Source organism: Bombina bombina, chromosome 3 (assembly GCF_027579735.1).
Source record: "Bombina bombina isolate aBomBom1 chromosome 3, aBomBom1.pri, whole genome shotgun sequence".
NCBI lineage: Eukaryota > Metazoa > Chordata > Amphibia > Anura > Bombinatoridae > Bombina > Bombina bombina.
Genome location: NC_069501.1, coordinates 637,410,366 through 637,433,971, shown reverse-complemented (window position 1 = coordinate 637,433,971; position 23,606 = coordinate 637,410,366).

Below are 23,606 nucleotides of genomic sequence, written 5' to 3'. Positions count from 1 at the left end.
TTAATAAATTTATTATAGGTTGCGGCGGGTTCATGGAGCGGCGGTTTAGGGGTTAAACTATTTATTTAGTTGCGGAGAGGTGCGGGATCAGCAGGATAGGGGTTAATAATTTTATAATAGAGGGCGACGGTATAGGGGGGGCAGGATAGGGGTTACTAGGTATAATGTAGGTGGCAGCGGTGTCCGGGAGCGGCGGTTTAGGGGTTAATACATTTATAAGACTTGCGGCGGGGTCTAGGAACGGCGGTTTAGGGGTTAATACATTTATAAGACTTGCGGCGGGGTCTAGGAGCGGCGGTTTAGGGGTTAGTAACTTTATTTAGTTGCGGGGGCCTCCGGGGGCGCCGGTATAGGGGGTAGAACAGTGTAGTTTAGTGTGAGTGCTTAGTGACAGGCTAGCAATAAAGCTGGGAAAAAGCCGAAGGGCAGCGAGATCGGATGAGTGATAACTCTCACAGTCCGCTGCTCATCGCCCCGCGGCTTTTTGACAGCTTTATTTGATAACTTAGGCGAACGTATTCAAGGTCCGCGGCGGCGAAGGTAGGCGAGCTTAGGCGGACGTATTGGGCCGGCGAAGCCAGAAAAGTAGACGGCTTGATAACTACCCCCCATTGACTGAATACCCTATAAGATTAACTTTTTATAGCATCTCACACTATTATTCCTATGTATTTGTTGCACATTTATACAAGTAACTCACTTAGCTTGTGGCTATGACAACATGTAGGGCAGATTTATCTAGCCAATATCCCTATAAAAGAGTTATGTATGTGTCCATGCTTTGGCCCTCTAAAGGCTGTTGATGCCTGACAGAATAAACACTTACTGTTATTGACCAAAAACATATGTCTTTAATAACAGCAACCAGATTTCCCTGTGCTAAACTATATATAACTATGTTTACAATACATGGTATATAAAGTGATAACCAAGATTAAATAACATAGCCAGCCAGGTAGGTGCACTTCTTAGAAAATTTGCCCCTAGACACTTGCTTGAATTGTCTAATGAGAAATTTGGCCCTGAACACATGTGAACAAATAAAACTGGCAGTTTGAAGAGTAAGGAGTTTGTTCTGTTAACAAAATTTTCACTCGGAGAGTCATCACAATGCACTCAGTATTTGTGTAGCCAAAAAATGCACAAAGTTTCTTTGATTTAAAGATTGCGTCGAGCTTTCTGGTGCAGAGCCATATAAGCACAAAGCACACATCAACTGAAATCCTTAATTCACTTCTGCAAGCATTGATCAGAGGAGTAAGTACACATGTCAGCACCCAGGAAAGCAGAAAATGTAGCATAACATTCACTTTGAAGAGATTAGTTTGCAGACATTTGTTTTACAATTTTTTGTGTCATTTTTATAGAGTACATAATAAACAATATAATATCAGTTAGGATTTCTTTTAACTTTTTAATACAACACTTTATTATTTAATAAAAAATATCGCATCAGTTTTTTTAAAAAAAACACTCAAATCAAAGCCTTCACCTGCATCTTTGAAATAACATTTTTCAGGGGCATGTAGGCTGTGTGGTAGATTCACAGGGACACCTACCTGCACTTTAATAAGGGTGTGTCTGCTTTTAGACATTCCTTTGACTTTATGCCTTTAATTAATGAAACAAGAGCTATTGAAAACCAGCACAGGCAGGTAATGTCCACACACACAGCAAGTTATACGGACATTTCCTTGCTGCTCCCTGCACCACTGCGTGGAAGCCATTTTTAATCTTCTGCATTCATTGCATTTAAACACTAGTTTCAGTGCTATTTATGGAAGTCCCACAGACAAAATATTATTGTTTGATTTTTAAAAGTAGACATCAATTTTGGAAAATACCATTAGTTATTAGAAACAGCTGAAAATGACAAACAACACCATATAGAATGTCAAAAATATGTATTTTAATAATCAATGGGAGTCATTATTTATTAAAAATCCATTAAACAATTTATGATTCCTCTTTTACCATCAGTTCACCTTCCCAAAACACAAAAAGTTAGGATTCTATACTTATGTTTCAGAATAACAAATCGTAATTGCAAAGAAGAAAGCACTTTTTTTTATTGCTTTGCACCAACTTTCACTTTATGCAGACAATGGAAAATAACCATCAAATTTAAAATACATTTCAAAACAAAAAAAATATAAATTTTTACAGAGGGGTCGAGGCACTGGAAATGAACAATAGCATAATAGCTTGTTCTATGGCTAGTTACCACCCTAGGCACAGCCTCTTTTTTTTTTTTTTTTTTTATTCAAAATTTTGCAAATCAATAACATAACCATTGGGGACTCGCAGGACCCCTTTTCAACAGTAAAATCAAGTATAATATTGGGTCTTCTGACCCTACACAACAGGTTCTGATCATTTGAAAAGAAAAGAAACAAAATAAGGCAAATTAAATTAGAATAAATTAAGTTGGTCTCACCCTGTGCAGAATTAAATTACAGGTTATTGCTTGTGAGGATGAGCGGATCAATGATTATACAGTAGAGCACTTCAGCTTAGATAAATTGAGTACAGGGAAAAGAAGGGGGGAAGGGATAGGGGGGGCACATATGTGTGGAGTGGGGAGGGGGGGGAGGTATGCTACAGCCAATACTTCTAGGAATCTGTGCATAATGTCAGGAGAGGAAGGTAGTCAGGTCGCTAACTGTCAGATTGGGCGTCATTTGCCAGAGTTTGTGGATGCCATATAGTGTTGTGATTGCACAGCCTCTTTTTGCTTAACATGTGCCTTTCACAGAGAAGACCGGTGAAACCAGACGTGGAACCGTTGGCCATTGTACCTAGAGGGATATGGCAGCACCTCACTAACTAGGTCCGCACTAGGCTAAAAACCGGACATCTGGGGTTATGTCTCTCGTTTAGAGAGGGATTGTCTGGTATTTTGGGGCTGGTCTGCACTTTTGGTCAGGGCCAGACTGATATACTACATGAAAGTTCTTCTCTGTAAAAGGCACCCTACTTCTAGGGTGGTAAATAGCCATAGAACAAGCTATTACACTATTGTTCATTCCCTGGTTAAGCACTTCTCTCTTTTTGTGTGTACAAATTATAACCCTTGGGGAAGACATGGTCCCTTTGGCCAATGTGCCTAGAGGGATATGGCTGTACCTCAATGATGAGTCCACACTAGGCTGAAACGTACATCTGGGGTTTGCTGTGGCTCTCATTCAGAGAGGGATTGCCTGGTATTATGGGGCTGGACTATGTATGAAAGGTACATGCTGAGCAAAAATAGGCTGCTCCTAGGATGGCAACTAGCCATAGAACAAGCTATTACGCTATTGTTCATTCCCTGGTTGAGTGCTTCTCTCTTTTTGGGTATGAGTTATTTAACTGTCTATCACTTGCTACCTAGAGTAACATGAGTGCCCATATTTGAAGAGACTTTAAGATGTTTTACGGCACTATTAGTGTTTGGTTCTCATATGCATGTCACTAGAATTTTTGGGGGATTTGGTAATAATGGGAAATACTAACAGGGCAAGCTTTTTAGATCACTGTTGCAACTTGGTATGATATGCGCTTCCTAAATGAGGTAATTGGTAAAGCAATTGGCTTTGTGAAGAATGATGCAAACATTGATGTAATTTGTGATATCAAATAAGTCATATTAAAGGGACAGTACACTGTAAAATTGTTTTTATATTAATGTATTTTCAATTATTTGTTATACCAGCTGCAGAGTATAAAATGTAGGAGAAATTGCATTTTCAGGTTTATTTATGTATATGAAGTAGCTCGTTTTGTGCTTTTAAACCACAGCCTATTACAATGGGTTGAGTTTCAGTTAATATCAGATCTCATTATGTTATCACTTTATGTACACAAAGTTGTTTTCTTATCTTATATTTCTCTGGAAAACCAAAGCTCAATTCTTAGACAGAACAATGGAAAATTATCATTTTATTACTTAAAGGGACAGTATACACTCATTTTCATATAACTGCATGTAATAGACACTACTATAAAGAATGAGATGCACAGATACTGATATAAAAATCCAGTATAAAACCATTTAAAAACTTACTTAGAAGCTTTCAGTTTAGCTCTGTTGAAAAGGTAGTTGGAAAGCCCACTACAAGTGGAAAATAAGACACTCCCCCCCCTTCTTTTGCATATGAAAAGACCCTTTACACAAACAGAAGCAAGCTGGAGTAGGTATACGTCGGTATTCTCCTAAACTTTGGGGCTTGGTTAGGAGACTGAAAATCAGAGCAATGTTATTTAAAAATAAGCAAAACTATACATTAAAAAAACAAAAAAAACTTTGTGGGCTATATAAATAGATCATCTACAAAACATTTATGCAAATAAAAAAATGAGTGTATAATGTCCCTTTAACTATCCTGCACCCCACTAAGAGTGTAATTTCTTCTGCTGGCTGTGTTTACTTAGGCTATTCAATAGCTGAGACTCCAGTATACAAACTTTTACTATAGGTGGGGATACCACAGGCTAAATTAGCTATTCCAAATGCCAAAAATAGGTGTAAATGAGCTACTTCTAAACAATTGAATATACTCTAGCAGGTAAAATGGATCATTGGGAACAATTTAAAGGGGAGAAAGTTTTTGGGCGAACTGTCCCTTTAACCAATAATAACATCATAATGGAATTTAGCCAGGCTCTTATAGATTTTATCTTAATTATTTCTTTATGTACTATAAAATGCTTGGGAGTCTTATATATTACTTGAGGTACCAAAAAGCAAAATACATAAACATGAAAACAATATAACTGTGAAACACAAACAGCATCTTTGAATTTTTTTAGTGTATAAACTTTATCAATGAAGATGCATTTTTTTCTCATTACTTTGTTTTTGCAATTGCGCTGACGATCACTTTGAACAATCCACTTAGCACTCGCTCCATTAAAATTTGGAACTAAATAGACTAGACAGACTTAACATTGTCTAGTTTTTGTTCAAGGAGTTTAAAGGATAAGTCTTGTTTGCGTTGCTCAGTAATAAAAAAGAGTATGTAAATCTGCTGACAGCTGATCACACAGTGATACATGATGCACCTGGAGCTGCAACAATCAACACCTCTTGAAACTCCCTACTTGAGTTTGCAGAGTAAAAAAAGAATGCTGATGTTGGCTGTAAAAACGGAATCCTCACAAGGAATAAAACAAAGATCAGAACAATTTTATTTGCACGCATAATTCTTTGGATTTCCTTTCAGTGTATTTCACATCATCAAAACGTACTCTGCTACAATAAACAGCAGTATGTAAAAGACAATAGTTAGAAATACAAATGTTAGGAGCGAAAGCCGCACTATATCTCACCAGACTGTGAACTATTTCTGGAATTAGCATGGAAACAATACACTTATTACGCTTCAAAATGACTTAAATAAATATCAAAATTAACCTCAACAGATAGTCCATAAGGTTAATAACATTTGGCACAAGGTACGCAACTAAGCACAGTGTTTATACTATAAAGGGTATTCACAGCAAATAGTGAAAAAAACCCAGGAGGGGAATTTGAAAAGGCGCGCTGAATAATGGTCAGTAAGAAAAGTGATCCTGAACCGATATGGTAGTGACTCTTTGTGATCAGGGCTGCTCATCTTGTTCCCGGAGTGTGGGGTGCACAGTTAAAAGATAAAAACAAGAAGAGGGTGCCTCATCGTGTGATCCTGTTTTGTAGGCAGAAATAGGATGATACTAGTAACGTTTACCGGATATATTGGCACCGTACTGTGACCAGTGCAAATCAGCAGACTAGCACTTAACAGTGGCTATTGTACTGTGTCCAGTTCCGCTTGTGGTGACTGCCGCTGAATTCAGATGCTGCAAAGCCATTCAAAGTTCTGATACTGCACAGCTATTACAGGTACTGGATCTATTTCCGTGTAACTTGAGGATGTAGAAAAAATAGAAGACAACTTCCAAACTTTAAAAATGATAAACGCTTTATTTGTAACGCGTTTCTCAACCAAAAACCCTGGTCGTTTCTTCAGACAAAGAAAAGCGAATGCAAGACATTACAATTTGTAACAATATATACACATGGTAATTAAAAACGGAAGTTGTCTTTCATACTATAGCCAATGGCCAGAGATTAACTTCAAAAAGAGATTAAAAGGGCGCAATTTAGCCATCATTGCCAAATTAACCCCTTAGAGGCTATTGTCAGAATGCACTAAACCACATAAAAAAGGTAAAAATCTTTATGATAAAAGACATTTTAAAACAGTGTATGTTCTAAAATAAAAGACATTCTAAAACAGTGTATGTTCTAAAATAAAAGACATTCTAAAACAGTGTATGTTCTAAAATAAAAGACATTCTAAAACAGTGTATGTTCTAAACTAAAAGACATTCTAAAACATTGTATGTTCTAAACTAAAAGACATTCTAAAACAGTGTATGTTCTAAAATAAAAGACATTCTAAAACAGTGTATGTTCTAAAATAAAAGACATTCTAAAACAGTGTATGTTTTGACCGATTATGCCCTTAAAATATTAGATAAATGCTTCTTTCAAAAAGTTGTTATGATGATACATAATTGTTATTGTTGTATAAAAACATAATTTATGCTTACCTGATAAATTCCTTTCTTCTGTAGTGTGATCAGTCCACGGGTCATCATTACTTCTGGGATATTACTCCTCCCCAACAGGAAGTGCAAGAGGATTCACCCAGCAGAGCTGCATATAGCTCCTCCCCCCTACGTCACTCCCAGTCATTCGACCAAGGACCAACGAGAAAGGAGAAGCCAAGGGTGAAGTGGTGACTGGAGTATAATTTAAAAAATATTTACCTGCCTTAAAAAACAGGGCGGGCCGTGGACTGATCACACTACAGAAGAAAGGAATTTATCAGGTAAGCATAAATTATGTTTTCTTCTGTTAAGTGTGATCAGTCCACGGGTCATCATTACTTCTGGGATACCAATACCAAAGCAAAAGTACACGGATGACGGGAGGGATAGGCAGGCTCTTTATACAGAAGGAACCACTGCCTGAAGAACCTTTCTCCCAAAAATAGCCTCCGAGGAAGCAAAAGTGTCAAATTTGTAAAATTTGGAAAAAGTATGAAGCGAAGACCAAGTTGCAGCCTTGCAAATCTGTTCAACAGAGGCCTCATTCTTAAAGGCCCAAGTGGAAGCCACAGCTCTAGTAGAATGAGCTGTAATTCTTTCAGGAGGCTGCTGTCCAGCAGTCTCATAGGCTAAACGAATTATGCTACGAAGCCAGAAAGAAAGAGAGGTAGCAGAAGCCTTTTGACCTCTCCTCTGACCAGAGTAAACGACAAACAGGGAAGACGTTTGTCGAAATTCCTTAGTTGCCTGTAAGTAAAACTTTAGGGCACGAACTACATCCAGATTGTGCAGAAGACGTTCCTTCTTCGAAGAAGGATTTGGACACAAAGAAGGAACAACAATCTCTTGATTGATATTCCTGTTAGTGACTACCTTAGGTAAGAACCCAGGTTTAGTACGCAGAACTACCTTATCCGAATGAAAAATCAAATAAGGAGAATCACAATGTAAGGCTGATAACTCAGAGACTCTTCGAGCCGAGGAAATAGCCATTAAAAATAGAACTTTCCAAGATAACAACTTTATTTCAATGGAATGAAGGGGTTGAAACGGAACGCCTTGTAAAACGTTAAGAACAAGGTTTAAACTCCATGGCGGAGCAACAGTTTTAAACACAGGCTTAATCCTGGCCAAAGCCTGACAAAAAGCCTGAACGTCTGGAACTTCTGACAGACGTTTGTGCAACAGAATGGACAGAGCTGAGATCTGTCCCTTTAATGAACTAGCAGATAAACCCTTTTCTAAACCTTCTTGTAGAAAAGACAATATCCTAGGAATCCTAACCTTACTCCAAGAGTAACCTTTGGATTCGCACCAATATATGTATTTACGCCATATCTTATGGTAAATCCTTCTGGTAACAGGCTTCCTAGCCTGTATTAGGGTATCAATAACTGACTCCGAAAAACCACGTTTTGATAAAATCAAGCGTTCAATTTCCAAGCAGTCAGCTTCAGAGAAGTTAGATTTTGATGTTTGAAAGGACCCTGTATCAGAAGGTCCTGTTTCAGAGGTAGAGACCAAGGTGGACAGGATGACATGTCCACCAGGTCTGCATACCAAGTCCTGCGTGGCCATGCAGGTGCTATTAGAATAACTGATGCTCTCTCCTGTTTGATTCTGGCAATCAATCGAGGAAGCATCGGGAAGGGTGGAAACACGTAAGCCATCCTGAAGTCCCAAGGTGCTGTCAGGGCATCTATCAGGACTGCTCCTGGATCCCTGGATCTGGACCTGTAACGAGGAAGCTTGGCGTTCTGTCGAGACGCCATGAGAACTATCTCTGGTTTGCCCCACTGATGAAGTATTTGGGCAAAGACCTCCGGATGAAGTTCCCACTCCCCCGGATGAAAAGTCTGACGACTTAAGAAATCCGCCTCCCAGTTCTCCACTCCCGGGATGTGGATTGCTGACAGGTGGCAAGAGTGAAACTCTGCCCAGCGAATTATCTTTGTTACTTCCATCATTGCTAGGGAGCTTCTTGTCCCTCCCTGATGGTTGATGTAAGCTACAGTCGTGATGTTGTCCGACTGAAACCTGATGAACCCCCGAGTTGTCAACTGGGGCCAAGCCAGGAGGGCATTGAGAACTGCTCTCAATTCCAGAATGTTTATTGGTAGGAGACTCTCCTCCTGACTCCATTGTCCCTGAGCCTTCAGAGAATTCCAGACGGCACCCCAACCTAGAAGGCTGGCGTCTGTTGTTACAATTGTCCAGTCTGGCCTGCTGAATGGCATCCCCCTGGACAGATGTGGCCGAGAAAGCCACCATAGAAGAGAATTTCTGGTCTCTTGATCCAGATTCAGAGAAGGGGACAAGTCTGAGTAATCCCCATTCCACTGACTTAGCATGCACAGTTGCAGTGGTCTGAGGTGTAAGCGTGCAAAGGGTACTATGTCCATTGCCGCTACCATCAAGCCGATTACCTCCATGCATTGAGCCACTGACGGGTGTTGAATGGAATGAAGGGTGCGGCAAGCACTTTGAAGTCTTGTTAACCTGTCTTCTGTCAGGTAAATCTTCATTTCTACAGAATCTATAAGAGTCCCCAGGAAGGGAACTCTTGTGAGTGGAACGAGTGAACTTTTCTTTTCGTTCACCTTCCATCCATGTGACCTTAGAAATGCCAGTACTAACTCTGTATGAGACTTGGCAGTTTGAAAGCTTGAAGCTTGAATCAGAATGTCGTCTAGGTACGGAGCTACCGAGATTCCCCGCGGTCTTAGTACCGCCAGAAGAGCACCCAGAACCTTTGTGAAGATTCTTGGAGCTGTAGCCAATCCGAATGGAAGAGCTACAAACTGGTAATGCCTGTCTAGGAAGGCAAACCTTAGGTACCGGTAATGATCTTTGTGAATCGGTATGTGAAGGTAAGAATCCTTTAAATCCACTGTGGTCATGTACTGACCCTTTTGGATCATGGGTAAAATTGTCCGAATAGTCTCCATCTTGAACGATGGAACTCTTAGGAATTTGTTTAGGATTTTTAAGTCCAGGATTGGTCTGAAAGTTCCCTCTTTTTTGGGAACCACAAACAGATTTGAGTAAAACCCTTGTCCCTGTTCCGACCGTGGAACTGGATGGATTACTCCCATTAACAAAAGCTCTTGTACGCAGCGTAGAAACGCCTCTTTCTTTGTTTGGTTTGTTGACAACCTTGACAGATGAAATCTCTCTCTTGGAGGAGAGTATTTGAAGTCCAGAAGGTATCCCTGAGATATTATCTCTAGCGCCCAGGGATCCTGGACATCTCTTGCCCAAGCCTGGGCGAAGAGAGAAAGTCTGCCCCCCACTAGATCCGATCCCGGATCAGGGGCCCTCAATTCATGCTGTTTTAGGGGCAGCAGCAGGTTTCCTGGCCTGCTTGCCTTTGTTCCAAGACTGGTTAGGTCTCCAGCCTTGTCTGTAGCGAGCAACAGCTCCTTCTTGTTTTGGAGCAGAGGAAGTTGATGCTGCTCCTGCTTTGAAATTCCGAAAGGAACGAAAATTAGACTGTCTGGCCTTAGGTTTGGCCCTGTCTTGAGGCAGGGCGTGGCCTTTACCTCCTGTAATGTCAGCGATAATTTCTTTCAAACCAGGCCCAAATAAGGTCTGCCCTTTAAAAGGTATATTAAGTAATTTAGACTTAGAAGTAACATCAGCTGACCAGGATTTTAGCCACAGTGCTCTGCGTGCCTGAATGGCGAATCCTGAATTCTTAGCCGTAAGTTTAGTTAAATGTACTACGGCCTCCGAAATGAATGAATTAGCTAGTTTAAGGACTCTAAGCTTGTCCGTAATGTCATCCAGGGTAGCTGAATTAATGGTCTCTTCCAGCGACTCAAACCAGAATGCCGCCGCAGCCGTGACCGGCGCAATGCATGCAAGGGGTTGCAATATAAAACCTTGTTGAACAAACATTTTCTTAAGGTAACCCTCTAACTTTTTATCCATTGGATCTGAAAAGGCACAGCTATCCTCCACCGGGATAGTGGTACGCTTAGCTAAAGTAGAAACTGCTCCCTCCACCTTAGGGACCGTCTGCCATAAGTCCCGTGTGGTGGCGTCTATTGGAAACATTTTTCTAAATATCGGAGGGGGTGAGAACGGCACACCGGGTCTATCCCACTCTTTAGTAATAATTTCAGTTAGTCTTTTAGGTATAGGAAAAACGTCGGTACTCGTTGGTACCGCAAAATATTTATCCAACCTACACATTTTCTCTGGTATTGCAACTGTGTTACAATCATTCAGAGCCGCTAACACCTCCCCTAGTAATACACGGAGGTTCTCCAGCTTAAATTTAAAATTTGCAATATCTGAATCCAATCTGTTTGGATCAGAACCGTCAGCCGCAGACAGAAGCTCTCCGTCCTCATGTTCTGCAAGCTGTGACGCAGTATCTGACATGGCCCTAGTATTATCAGCGCACTCTGTTCTCACCCCAGAGTGATCACGCTTGCCTCTTAGTTCTGGTAATTTAGCCAAAACTTCAGTCATAACAGTAGCCATATCTTGTAATGTTATCTGTAATGGCCGCCCAGATGTACTGGGCCCCACAATATCGCGCACCTCCCGAGCGGGAGATGCAGGTACTGACACGTGAGGAGAGTTAGTCGGCATAACTCTCCCCTCGCTGTTTGGTGAAATTTGTTCAATTTGTACAGATTGACTTTTATTTAAAGTAGCATCAATACAGTTAGTACATAAATTTCTATTGGGCTCCACTTTGGCATTGGAACAAATAACACAGGTATCTTCCTCTGAATCAGACATGTTTAACACACTAGCAAATAAACTTGCAACTTGGAATACAATTCTAGTAAAATATTATGAAAAACGTACTGTGCCTATAAGAAGCACAGAAGATTTATGACAGTTGAAAATTAATAAACTGAAACAGTTATAGCATCAATCCTTGTAAACAACACAACTTTAGCAAAGGTTTGTTCCCATTAGCAAAGACAACTAACTCTGATAGCAGAAAAAAAATTACAGAATAAACGTTTTTTATCACAGTCAACTCCAATCTCACAGCTCTGCTGTGAGAATTACCTCCCTCAAAACAAGTTTTGAAGACCCCTGAGTTCTGTAGAGATGAACCGGATCATGCAGGAAATACAAAGAGCTGCTGACTGAAATTTTTTGATGCGTAGCAAAAGCGCCAAAAAACGGCCCCTCCTCCTCACACACAACAGTGAGAGAGATCAGAAACTGTCAGAAATTAGATCAAGCAACTGCCAAGTGGAAAAATAGTGCCCAAACATTTATTCACTCAGTACCTCAGAAAATGAAAACGATTTTACATTCCAGCAAAAACGTTTAACATAAATTAAGAGTTATTAAAAAGCCTGTTGCTAGTCCCTGCAAAATAGGCTAAAGTTTTATGTACACAGTGTAATTCCAGTGAAGTACCATTCCCCAGAATACTAAAGTGTAAAATATACATACATGACATTATATCGGTATGGCAGGATTTTCTCATCAATTCCATTGTCAGAAAATAAAAGCTGCTACATACCTCTTTGCAGATTAATCTGCCCGCTGTCCCCTGATCTGAAGTTTACCTCTCCTCAGATGGCCGAGAAACAGCAATATGATCTTAACTACTCCGGCTAAAATCATAGTAAAAACTCTGGTAGATTCTTCTTCAAACTCTGCCAGAGAGGTAATAACACACTCCGGTGCTATTATAAAATAATAAACTTTTGATTGAAGAAATAAAACTAAGTATAATCATCATAGTCCTCTCACACATCCTATCTAGTCGTTGGGTGCAAGAGAATGACTGGGAGTGACGTAGGGGGGAGGAGCTATATGCAGCTCTGCTGGGTGAATCCTCTTGCACTTCCTGTTGGGGAGGAGTAATATCCCAGAAGTAATGATGACCCGTGGACTGATCACACTTAACAGAAGAAATGAACACAATAATGAATATGTGTTTACATATATTAAATAGTTGATTTGCTATGTGGAATGCAGATCTCCCTCTTCGTTGTGTAAAAACACAAAACTGAAGGGGTTAGAGTGCGCTCCGCAAACTTTAATCCCTTTGGTGAGAGATATATGAATAAAGAAAAGCCCGAGAGAACTTGACCTATCTGAAACTAGCTATCCATTATGTGCCTTATGTGAAATGTATTAGCGGAAAAGTATCTATCTGTATCTATATAAGGGAAGCGTGTGTCCCTCCTGATAGGATATATAATCGGAAGTAATAAAATACTGTACGCAACAGTATAACTCTATATTTTCCCTGGATTATACTAGAGCTAGAAAGCAGGGAGAAGCCAAGAGGGAATGAATTTACCTGATGAGAGCTAGTAGTCAATGAAAAGTGAAAGTTCGTAATTCGTATCAGAAATACACATTCAGATAACTACATTTCAAAATCATGAAGCTGACTCCAAAATAATATATGTAATGTTAAAGCAGTATATAAATTTATGTATAAATTCTTAATATCTAGTTTGGTAGTTATGTGGAATATTTTCCAAATGTCCAAGTTGACAGACAAAAAGTATTTGGTCCATCATAGATGCAACTTGTATTAACCCCTTAATGACAACTGACGTACCAGGTACGTCATGCAAAAACTAACTGTTAATGACAATAGACGTACCTGGTACGTCAGTTGTCTAACAGAGTGCTGGAAGTGATCACAATCGCTTCCAGCAGCTCTGAGATTATTGCAGTGATGCCTCGATATGGAGGCATCCTGCAATACCCCTTTACAAGCCTCCGATGCAGAGAGAGCCACTCTGTGGCCCTCTCTGCACCGGTAGCGATGGTGCCGTTGTCCAGGTGGGAGGAGGGAGCGTGTGTGCGCGTGCACGATGTGCGCGCACGTGCATGGACGCGCGTGTGCACGAGGGCGCGCGTGCACGTGCACGTGCGCGCATTAGCCACACTGACACCAATGAAGGCAGGAAGGGGAAAAAAAGTTTTTTTTTTTTTTTTTTACATATAAAAGGATCTGGGAGGGGGAGGGGGTGGGGGTATTGTGGGGGGGCTGCTACACTACAGAAATAATAATAAAAAAAAAAAAGTTATAAATAAAATTAAAATAATTTGGTTTGTGGGGCCAAACTGGGTACTGGCAGACAGCTGCCAGTACCCAAGATGGAGGTAATTAGGTAGGGGAGAGGGTTAGAGATCTGGAGGGGGGGATCAGGGAGGTTGGTGCTAAGGCAGGGGTCCATCACAACTAAAATATTTTATTATTTTTATTTTAAAAAAAACCAAACTTTTATTTAGCACTGGCAGACTTTCTGCCAGTACTTAAGATGGCGGGAACAATTGTGGGGTGGGGGAGGGAAGAGAGCTGTTTGGGAGGGATCAGGGGGTGGGATGTGTCAGGTGGGAGGCTGATCTCTAAAATTAACCCTGCAAGATCCCTACAAGCTACCTAATTTAACCCCTTCACTGCTGGGTATAATTCACGTGTGGTGCGCAGCAGCATTTAGCGGCCTTCTAATTACCAAAAAGCAACGCCAAAGCCATATAAGTCTGCTATTTCTGAACAAAGGGGATCCCAGAGAAGCTTTTACAACAATTTCTGCCATAATAGCACAAGCTGTTTGTAAATAATTTCAGTGAGAAACCTAAAATTGTGAAAAATGTAACGTTTTTTTTTTATTTGCTCGCATTTGGCGGTGAAATGGTGGCATAAAATATACCAAAATGGGCCTAGATCAATACTTGGGGTTGTCTACTACATTACACTAAAGCTAAAATTAACCCTACAAGCTCCCTACAAGCTCCCTAATTAACCCCTTCACTCCTGGGCATAAAACACGTGTGGTGCGCAGCGGCATTTAGCGGCCTTCTAATTACCAAAAAGCAACCACAAAGCCATATAAGTCTGTTATTTCTGAAAAAGGGGATCCCAGAGAAGCATTTACAACCATTTGTGCCATAATTGCAGAAGCTGTTTGTAAATAATTTCAGTGGGAAACCTAAAGTTTGTGATAAAATTTGTGAAAAAGTGAACTTTTTTTTTTTTTATCGCATTTGGCGGTGAAATGGTGGCATGAAATATACCAAAATGGGCCTAGATCAATACTTTGGGATGTCTTCTAAAACAAAATATATACATGTCAAGGGATATTCAGGTATTCCTGACAGATATCAGGGTTCCAAAGTAACTAGCGCTAATTTTGAAAAAAAGTGGTTTGGAAATAGCAAAGTGCTACTTGTATTTATTGCCCCATAAATTGCAAAAAAAGCAAAGAACGTGTAAACATTGGGTATTTCTAAACTCAGGACAAAATTTATAAACTATTTAGCATGGGTGTTATTAGGTGATTGTAGATGTGTAACAGATTTTAGGGGTCAAAGTTAGAAAAAGTGTGTTTTTTTCCATTTTTTCCTCATATTTTATCATTTTTTTTTTTTAGTAAATTATAAGATATGATGAAAATAATGGTATCTTTAGAAAGTCCATTTAATGACGAGAAAAACGGTATATAATATGTGTGGGTACAGTAAACGAGTAAGAGGAAAATTACAGCTAAACGCAAACACTGCAGAAATGTAAAAATAGCCATTGTCATTAAGGGTAAGAAAATTGAAAAATGGTCCGGTCATTAAGGGGTTAAATAATATTCTTAATGTATGTAGAAAAAAGCCCTCTTCTTGTTTTTATCTATTCACAGCAAAAGCCTCCCTTAGCAGTACAAGCACTCTGTAAATGCACATGGGAAAATCCCATAGATAATGCTTACTTTTGTATTATAGAGCTGTGGCTTTTGTATAGGGATTCATTTTTTGTTTATATATACCATTATGTTGAGAAAATATGATTAGCAAAAAAAAACAAATGTATGCTTACCTGATAAATGTATTTCTTTCCGGATATGGAGAGTCCACAACGTCATCAGTTACTAGTGGGAATATCACTCCTGGCCAGCAGGAGCAGGCAAAGAGCACCACAGCAAAGCTGTTAAGTGTCACTCCCCTACCCATAATCCCCAGCCATTCGACCGAAAGAAAAATGGAAAAAAAGGAATAACACAAAGTAGTATGCAGAGAGGACCAAGTTGCAGCCTTGCAATTTGCAAATCTGTTCCACAGAAGCTTCATTTTCGAAAGCCCAAGAAGAGGAGACAGCCCTCGTGGAATGAGCCGTAATTCTCTCAGGAGGCTGCTGACCAGCAGTCTCATAAGTAAAACAAATAAAACTTCTCAACCAGAGAGAGAGAGAGAAGTAGCAGTAGCTATCTGACCTTTACGCTTTTCATAGAAACAAACAAACAGGGCAGAGGACTGATGAAAATCCTTAGTCGCCTGTAGGTAGAATTTTAAAGCACGTACAACATCCAAATTACGCAACAAACATTCCTTAAAAAAGAAGGATTAGGACATAGAGAAGGAACAACAATTTCCTGATAAATATTTCTATCTGAAACCACTTTCAGGAGGAAACCCATCTAAGTACAAAAGATAAGGTAAGGCTAATCACACTGCAAAGCCGAAAATTCCGAAACTCTCTGAGCAGAAGAGATAGCGACAAGAAACAAAACCTTCCAAGATAACAACTTAATATCTATGGAATGCAATGGCTCAAACGGTGCATGCTGCAAAACTTTAAGAACAAGGTTAAGGCTCCAAGGAGGAGCAACAGACTTAAACACAGGCCTGATACTAACAAGGGCCTGACAAAAATATTGCACATCTGGTACATCCGCCAGACACTTGTGTAACAAAAAAGATAATGCATAAATCTGACCCTTTAGAGTACTGACTGGCAAACCATTCTCCATACCTTCCTGGAGAAAAGATAAAATCCTAGGAATCCTGACCCTACTCCCAGAGTAGCCCTTGGATTCCCACCAATAAAGGTATTTACGCCATACCTTATGGTAAATTTTTCTAGTAACAGACTTGCGAGTCTGAATCATGGTCTCAATGACCGACTCAGAAAAACCACGCTTAGACAGAATTAAGTGTTCAATCTCCAAGCAGTCAGCTTCAGAGAAACTAGATATGGATGAAGGAATTGACCCTGAGTTAGAAGGTCCTTCCTCAGAGGCAACCTCCAAGGTGGAAAATATGACATCTTCACTAGGTCTGCATACCAGATCCTGTGAGGCCATGCAGGAGCTATTAGAATTACTGATGCTCTCTCCTGTTTGATACAAACAATGACTCATGGAAGAAGAGCAAACGGAGGAAACAGGTATGCTAGACTGAAATCCCAAGGAACCGCCAGAGCATCTATCAGGGCGGCCTGCAGATCTCTTGACCTTGAACCGTACCTTGGAAGCTTGGTGTTCTGCCGAGACACCATCAGATCCAACTCTGCCCCCCCCCCATTTGAGGATTAACCTGGAGAACACCTCTGGATGGAAAGCCCACTCCCCAGGATGAAAAGTCTGTCTGCTCAGGAAGTCCGCTTCCCAGTTGTCCACATCTGGAATGTGGATAGCAGATAGAGAGCAACTGTGAGCTTCCGCCCACTGAACAATCCGAGCCACTTCCTTTATGACTAAGGAACTCCGAGTTCCTCCCTGGTGGTTGATGTAAGCCACTGAGGTGATATTGTCCAACTGGAATCTGATAAACGGGGCTAAGGACAACTGAGGCCAAGCCATCAGAGCATTGTAAATTGCTCTCAGCTCCAAGATGTTTATGGGGAGAGCAGACTCCTACCGAGTCCATAGTTTTTGCGCCCTTAACGAGTCCCAGACTGCTCCCCAGTGCAGCAGGCTGGCGTCCATGGTCACAATAACCCAGGAAGGTCTCTGGAAGCAGGTGCCCGGAGACAGATGCTCCTGAGAAAGCCACCATGGAAGAGAATCTCTTGTCAACTGATCTAGATCTATCCTCTGAGAAAGATCTGAATGGTCCCCATTCCATTGCTTAGATTCCTTTCCCCAATCGTCAAGCATACAGAGAAACTTTTTAAAACTCCTTTCATTATCCAGTAAATTCCTATTAACAAAATCCAAGCCTTCATATTTTCCTGCCAGAATTCTCAACATTCTGGGATCTTCAATCTCTAACGGCTAGATTTGGAGTTTTGTCGGTAACGACCCGAAAAACTAACGCCGGCATTTTTCTGGCCGCACCATAAAAATAACTCTGGTATTGAGAGTCCACAAAAAGGCTGCGTTAGGCTCCAAAAAAGGAGCGTAGAGCATTTTTAACGCAGCTTCAACTCTCGATACCAGAGTTGCTTACGCAAGCGGCCAGCCTCAAAAACGTGCTCGTGCACGATTCCCCCATAGGAAATAATGGGGCTGTTTGAGCTGAAAAAAAAAAAAGCTGGTTCAGCTCTTAACGCAGCCCCATTGTTTGCTATGGGGAAACACTTCTACGTCTGCACCTAACACCCTAACATGTACCCCGAGTCTAAACACCCCTAGCCTTACACTTATTAACCCCTAATCTGCCGCCCCAGCTATCGCTGACCCCTGCATATTATTATTAACCCCTAATCTGCCGCTCCGTAAACCGCAGCTACTTACATTATCCCAATGTACCCCTAATCTGCTGCCCTAACATCGCCGACCCCTATATTATATTTATTAACCCCTAATCTGCCCCCCACAACGTCGCCTCCACCTGCCTACACTTATTAACCCCTAATCTGCCGACCGGACCGCACCGCTACTATAATAAAGTTATTAACCCCTAATCCGCCTCACTAACCCTATAATAAATAGTATTAACCCCTAATCTGCCCTCCCTAACATCGCCGACACCTAACTTCAATTATTAACCCCTAATCTGCCGACCCAATCTCGCCGCTATTCTAATAAATGTATTAACCCCTAAAGCTAAGTCTAACCCTAACACTAACACCCCCCTAAATTAAATATAATTTAAATCTAACGAAATTAATTATCTCTTATTAAATAAATTATTCCTATTTAAAGCTAAATACTTACCTGTAAAATAAATCCTAATATAGCTACAATATAAATTATAATTATATTATAGCTATTTTAGGATTAATATTTATTTTACAGGTAACTTTGTATTTATTTAACCAGGTACAATAGCTATTAAATAGTTAAGAACTATTTAATAGCTAAAATAGTTAAAATAATTACAAATTTACCTGTAAAAGAAATCCTAACCTAAGTTACAATTAAACCTAACACTATACTATCAATAAATTAATTAAATAAACTACCTACAATTACCTACAATTAACCTAACACTACACTATCAATAAATTAATTAAATACAATTCCTACAAATAAATACAATTAAATAAACTTGCTAAAGTACAAAAAATAAAAAAGAACTAAGTTACAAAAAATAAAAAAATATTTACAAACATAAGAAAAATATTATAACAATTTTAAACTAATTACACCTACTCTAAGCCCCCTAATAAAATAACAAAGCCCCCCAAAATAAAAAAATGCCCTACCCTATTCTAAATAACTAAAGTTCAAAGCTCTTTTACCTTACCAGCCCTGAACAGGGCCCTTTGCGGGGCATGCCCCAAGAAGTTCAGCTCTTTTGCCTGTAAAAGAAAAAATACAATACCCAAGCCCCCCAACATTACAACCCACCACCCACATACCCCTAATCTAACCCAAACCCCCCTTAAATAAACCTAACACTAAGCCCCTGAAGATCTTCCTACCTTATCTTCACCTCACCGGGTTCAACGATCTGTCCAGAAGAGCTCCTCCGATGTCCTGATCCAAGCCCAAGCGGGAGCTGAAGAGGTCCATGATCCGGATGAAGTCTTCTATCAACGGCATCTTCAATCTTCTTTCTTCCGGATCCATCTTGCAGACCTCCGACGCGGAACATCCTGCTGGCCCGACGGACTAACGACGAATGACGGTTCCTTTAAGGGACATCATCCAAGATGGCGTCCCTCGAATTCCGATTGGCTGATAGGATTCTATCAGCCAATCGGAATTAAGGTAGGAATATTCTGATTGGCTGATGGAATCAGCCAATCAGATTCAAGTTCAATCCGATTGGCTGATTGAATCAGCCAATCAGATTGAGCTCGCAATCTATTGGCTGTTCCGATCAGCCAATAGAATGCGAGCTCAATCTGATTGGCTGATTGGATCAGCCAATCGGATTGAACTTGATTCTGATTGGCTGATTCCATCAGCCAATCAGAATATTCCTACCTTAATTCCGATTGGCTGATAGAATCCTATCAGCCAATCGGAATTCGAGGGACGCCATCTTGGATGACGTCCCTTAAAGGAACCGTCATTCGTCATTAGTCCGTCGGGCCAGCAGGATGTTCCGCGTCGGAGGTCTGCAAGATGGATCCGGAAGAAAGAAGATTGAAGATGCCGTTGATAGAAGACTTCATCCGGATCATGGACCTCTTCAGCTCCCGCTTGGATGAAGACTTCATCTGGATCATGGACCTCTTCAGCCCCCCGCTTGGGCTTGGATCAGGACATCGGAGGAGCTCTTCTGGACAGATCGTTGAACCCGGTGAGGTGAAGATAAGGTAGGAAGATCTTCAGGGGCTTAGTGTTAGGTTTATTTAAGGGGGGTTTGGGTTAGATTAGGGGTATGTGGGTGGTGGGTTGTAATGTTGGGGGGCTTGGGTATTGTATTTTTTCTTTTACAGGCAAAAGAGCTGAACTTCTTGGGGCATGCCCCGCAAAGGGCCCTGTTCAGGGCTGGTAAGGTAAAAGAGCTTTGAACTTTAGTTATTTAGAATAGGGTAGGGCATTTTTTTTATTTTGGGGGGGCTTTGTTATTTTATTAGGGGGCTTAGAGTAGGTGTAATTAGTTTAAAATTGTTGTAATATTTTTCTTATGTTTGTAAATATTTTTTTATTTTTTGTAACTTAGTTCTTTTTTATTTTTTGTACTTTAGCAAGTTTATTTAATTGTATTTATTTGTAGGAATTGTATTTAATTAATTTATTGATAGTGTAGTGTTAGGTTAATTGTAGGTAATTGTAGGTAGTTTATTTAATTAATTTATTGATAGTATAGTGTTAGGTTTAATTGTAACTTAGGTTAGGATTTCTTTTACAGGTAAATTTGTAATTATTTTAACTATTTTAGCTATTAAATAGTTCTTAACTATTTAATAGCTATTGTACCTGGTTAAAATAAATACAAAGTTACCTGTAAAATAAATATTAATCCTAAAATAGCTATAATATAATTATAATTTATATTGTAGCTATATTAGGATTTATTTTACAGGTAAGTATTTAGCTTTAAATAGGAATAATGTATTTAATAAGAGACAATTATTTTCGTTAGATTTAAATTATATTTAATTTAGGGGGGTGTTAGTGTTAGGGTTAGACTTAGCTTTAGGGGTTAATACATTTATTAGAATAGCGGCGAGATTGGGTCGGCAGATTAGGGGTTAATAATTGAAGTTAGGTGTCGGCGATGTTAGGGAGGGCAGATTAGGGGTTAATACTATTTATTATAGGGTTAGTGAGGCGGATTAGGGGTTAATAACTTTATTATAGTAGCGGTGCGGTCCGGTCGGCAGATTAGGGGTTAATAAGTGTAGGCAGGTGGAGGCGACGTTGAGGGGGGCAGATTAGGCGTTAATAAATATAATACAGGGGTCGGCGGTGTTAGGGGCAGCAGATTAGGGGTACATAAGGATAACGTAGGTGGCGGCGCTTTGCGGTCGGCAGATTAGGGGTTAATAAGTGTAGGTAGCTGGAGGCGACGTTGAGGGGGGCAGATTAGGGGTTAATGAATATAATACAGGGGTCGGCGGTGTTAGGGGCAGCAGATTAGGGGTACCTAAGGATAACGTAGGTGGCGGCCGGCAGATTAGGGGTTAAAAAATTTATTCGAGTGTCGGCGATGTGGGGGGCCTCGGTTTAGGGGTACATAGGTAGTTTATGGGTGTTAGTGTACTTTAGAGTACAGTAGTTAAGAGCTTTATAAACCGGCGTTAGCCCAGAAAGCTCTTAACTACTGACTTTTTTCCTGCGGCTGGAGTTTTGTCGTTAGATGTCTAACGCTCACTTCAGAAACGACTCTAAATACCGGAGTTAGAAATATCCCATTGAAAAGATAGGATACGCAATTTACGTAAGGGGATCTGCGGTATGGAAAAGTCGCGGCTGAAAAGTGAGCGTTAGACCCTATTTTGAGTGACTCCAAATACCGGTGGTAGCCTAAAACCAGCGTTAGGAGCCTCTAACGCTGGTTTTCACGGCTAACGCCAAACTCCAAATCTAGGTCTAAGTTTGGTGTGCCTTTTAGTTTACAGTATAATTGATGGCATTTACTACAGAAAACAAATGGCTCTTCCATTGGGTGGGGAACTACTGTGTCTAAAAATTATGTATCTGTTAAATCCACAGCAGTTAGTTCTAACAACATGTTAGCACGTTTCTCTTTGTCAGCCCATAACCCATTCTGCTGTAAACGCTGCAGTGCTGGCAGCCAGAACTTAAATAGATATCAAGCAGTCTGATAATCCATATACTGTGCTATATGTTGCTCAAATTTAACTATACTATGCAGGATATGCAATTTTGGGTCAAATGGTGGAATTAAAGCTTTAATTTTCCTAGCATACTTTTTATATGGGTCTTCCGGTGCAATAGTAAGCACAGATTGAGTCTGTACACTCTCTCCAATAATCTGAGACCCTGTTGTTTGAGGACAATCCTGGCACATGGTAGAAATAGGTTTTAGCTCTGTTGTGGTATTTACACTAAACAATGGCAGTGGCTTGGATTTACCTTCTTCTAATGTATTTGTTGTTGCTATTGTAGCATTTCTTTCTTTTTGTGGATGTTCAACTACATTCTCTGTCTGGCTTTCTTCCTTAGCATAAATACTGTTTACACAGCTATCTTTTTCTGATAAAACAGGGGGCAATTCTAACCTCTCTAATGCACCTTTGTACTGTACAATAAGTTTTGCTAAATTACCATTATACTTAACTTTCTTATTCAACATAGACTTCTTTGTTTTACAAAAAGCATCCTCTAATGCATTTAATTTATTTTTACACACATATTCAATAGTACTATTACTTGCACATCTGTTAATAACTTCCATCTCACCTGCTCACAGTGACTGGTCCAGAATTCTTGTTCTGATATAACCTTCCAGTGCGCTCACGTCTGAGACCGGCCACAACTGTAGCTTGTACTGGGCTCCCCAATAGTTTGTCTTCTTAAAAAAAATAAAAAAATGGAACGCTAACTTGCCTGGCTTCGCCAATGTGAAAAGCCCATTTTCTAATATTGGGTCAGTGACTAAAATCAGTGTCAGGCTTTTCCTTATAATCCATTTACATTTTAAAGAATTTTATTCAAGCAGGCAACACGCCATAAAAACAGATTCTACTTACAAGATGTAAGTTAATAGCAAGCACTTAACAAATTATGTTGTGAATAATTAGAGTCCCTCTCCGGAGTTCCAAAGTTTCACTGCCAACAGGAAGGGTTTCCTCTCCCACATAGGTAGAATCTCCTCCAGTGTGTCAGATGGGACCAGATAAGCTCAACGCGTTTCCCCCGGTGTACACCCGGGCTTTTTCAAGCATAAGCTCCTTATGGTCTTAATATTGATTTAGATGTACAGGCGTTCCTTTAGTTCAGTAGGTTTACTTATCATCCATATATACTGTTTTGTAATTTTTAAAAATGTGTTGACTAATGGCTGTCTCCCTTTTATATCTTTTAGGTGTATGCACACACATATATTTTAGGTCTCTGTATTGGTTAGGATTTGTTAGTATGTGTTATTGTCTTTTCCATTGATGTAAGAACTATTTCTATCAATGAATGGGAAATATTTATATATATATATATATATTTATTTATTTTCATACTGTGTTAAAGAGATCGTTTTATAATATGTTTTATCACATACATTTATTTAGTGTATGTCTTTTTAAATATTAAATTGTATTATCATATATTTGTATAATTGTAAAAAAAATTTTACCATGTTTTTACTATGTATTTATATGTTTATGTATTTTATCACGCAATTAATTTTTATAAGCATATACATGTTTTTAAATATTATTTTTGTATTTATGTATATTTATTCATATATTAATATAAGGCACCTTCCTTTTGCTGTTAGTTTGCAAGTGTATT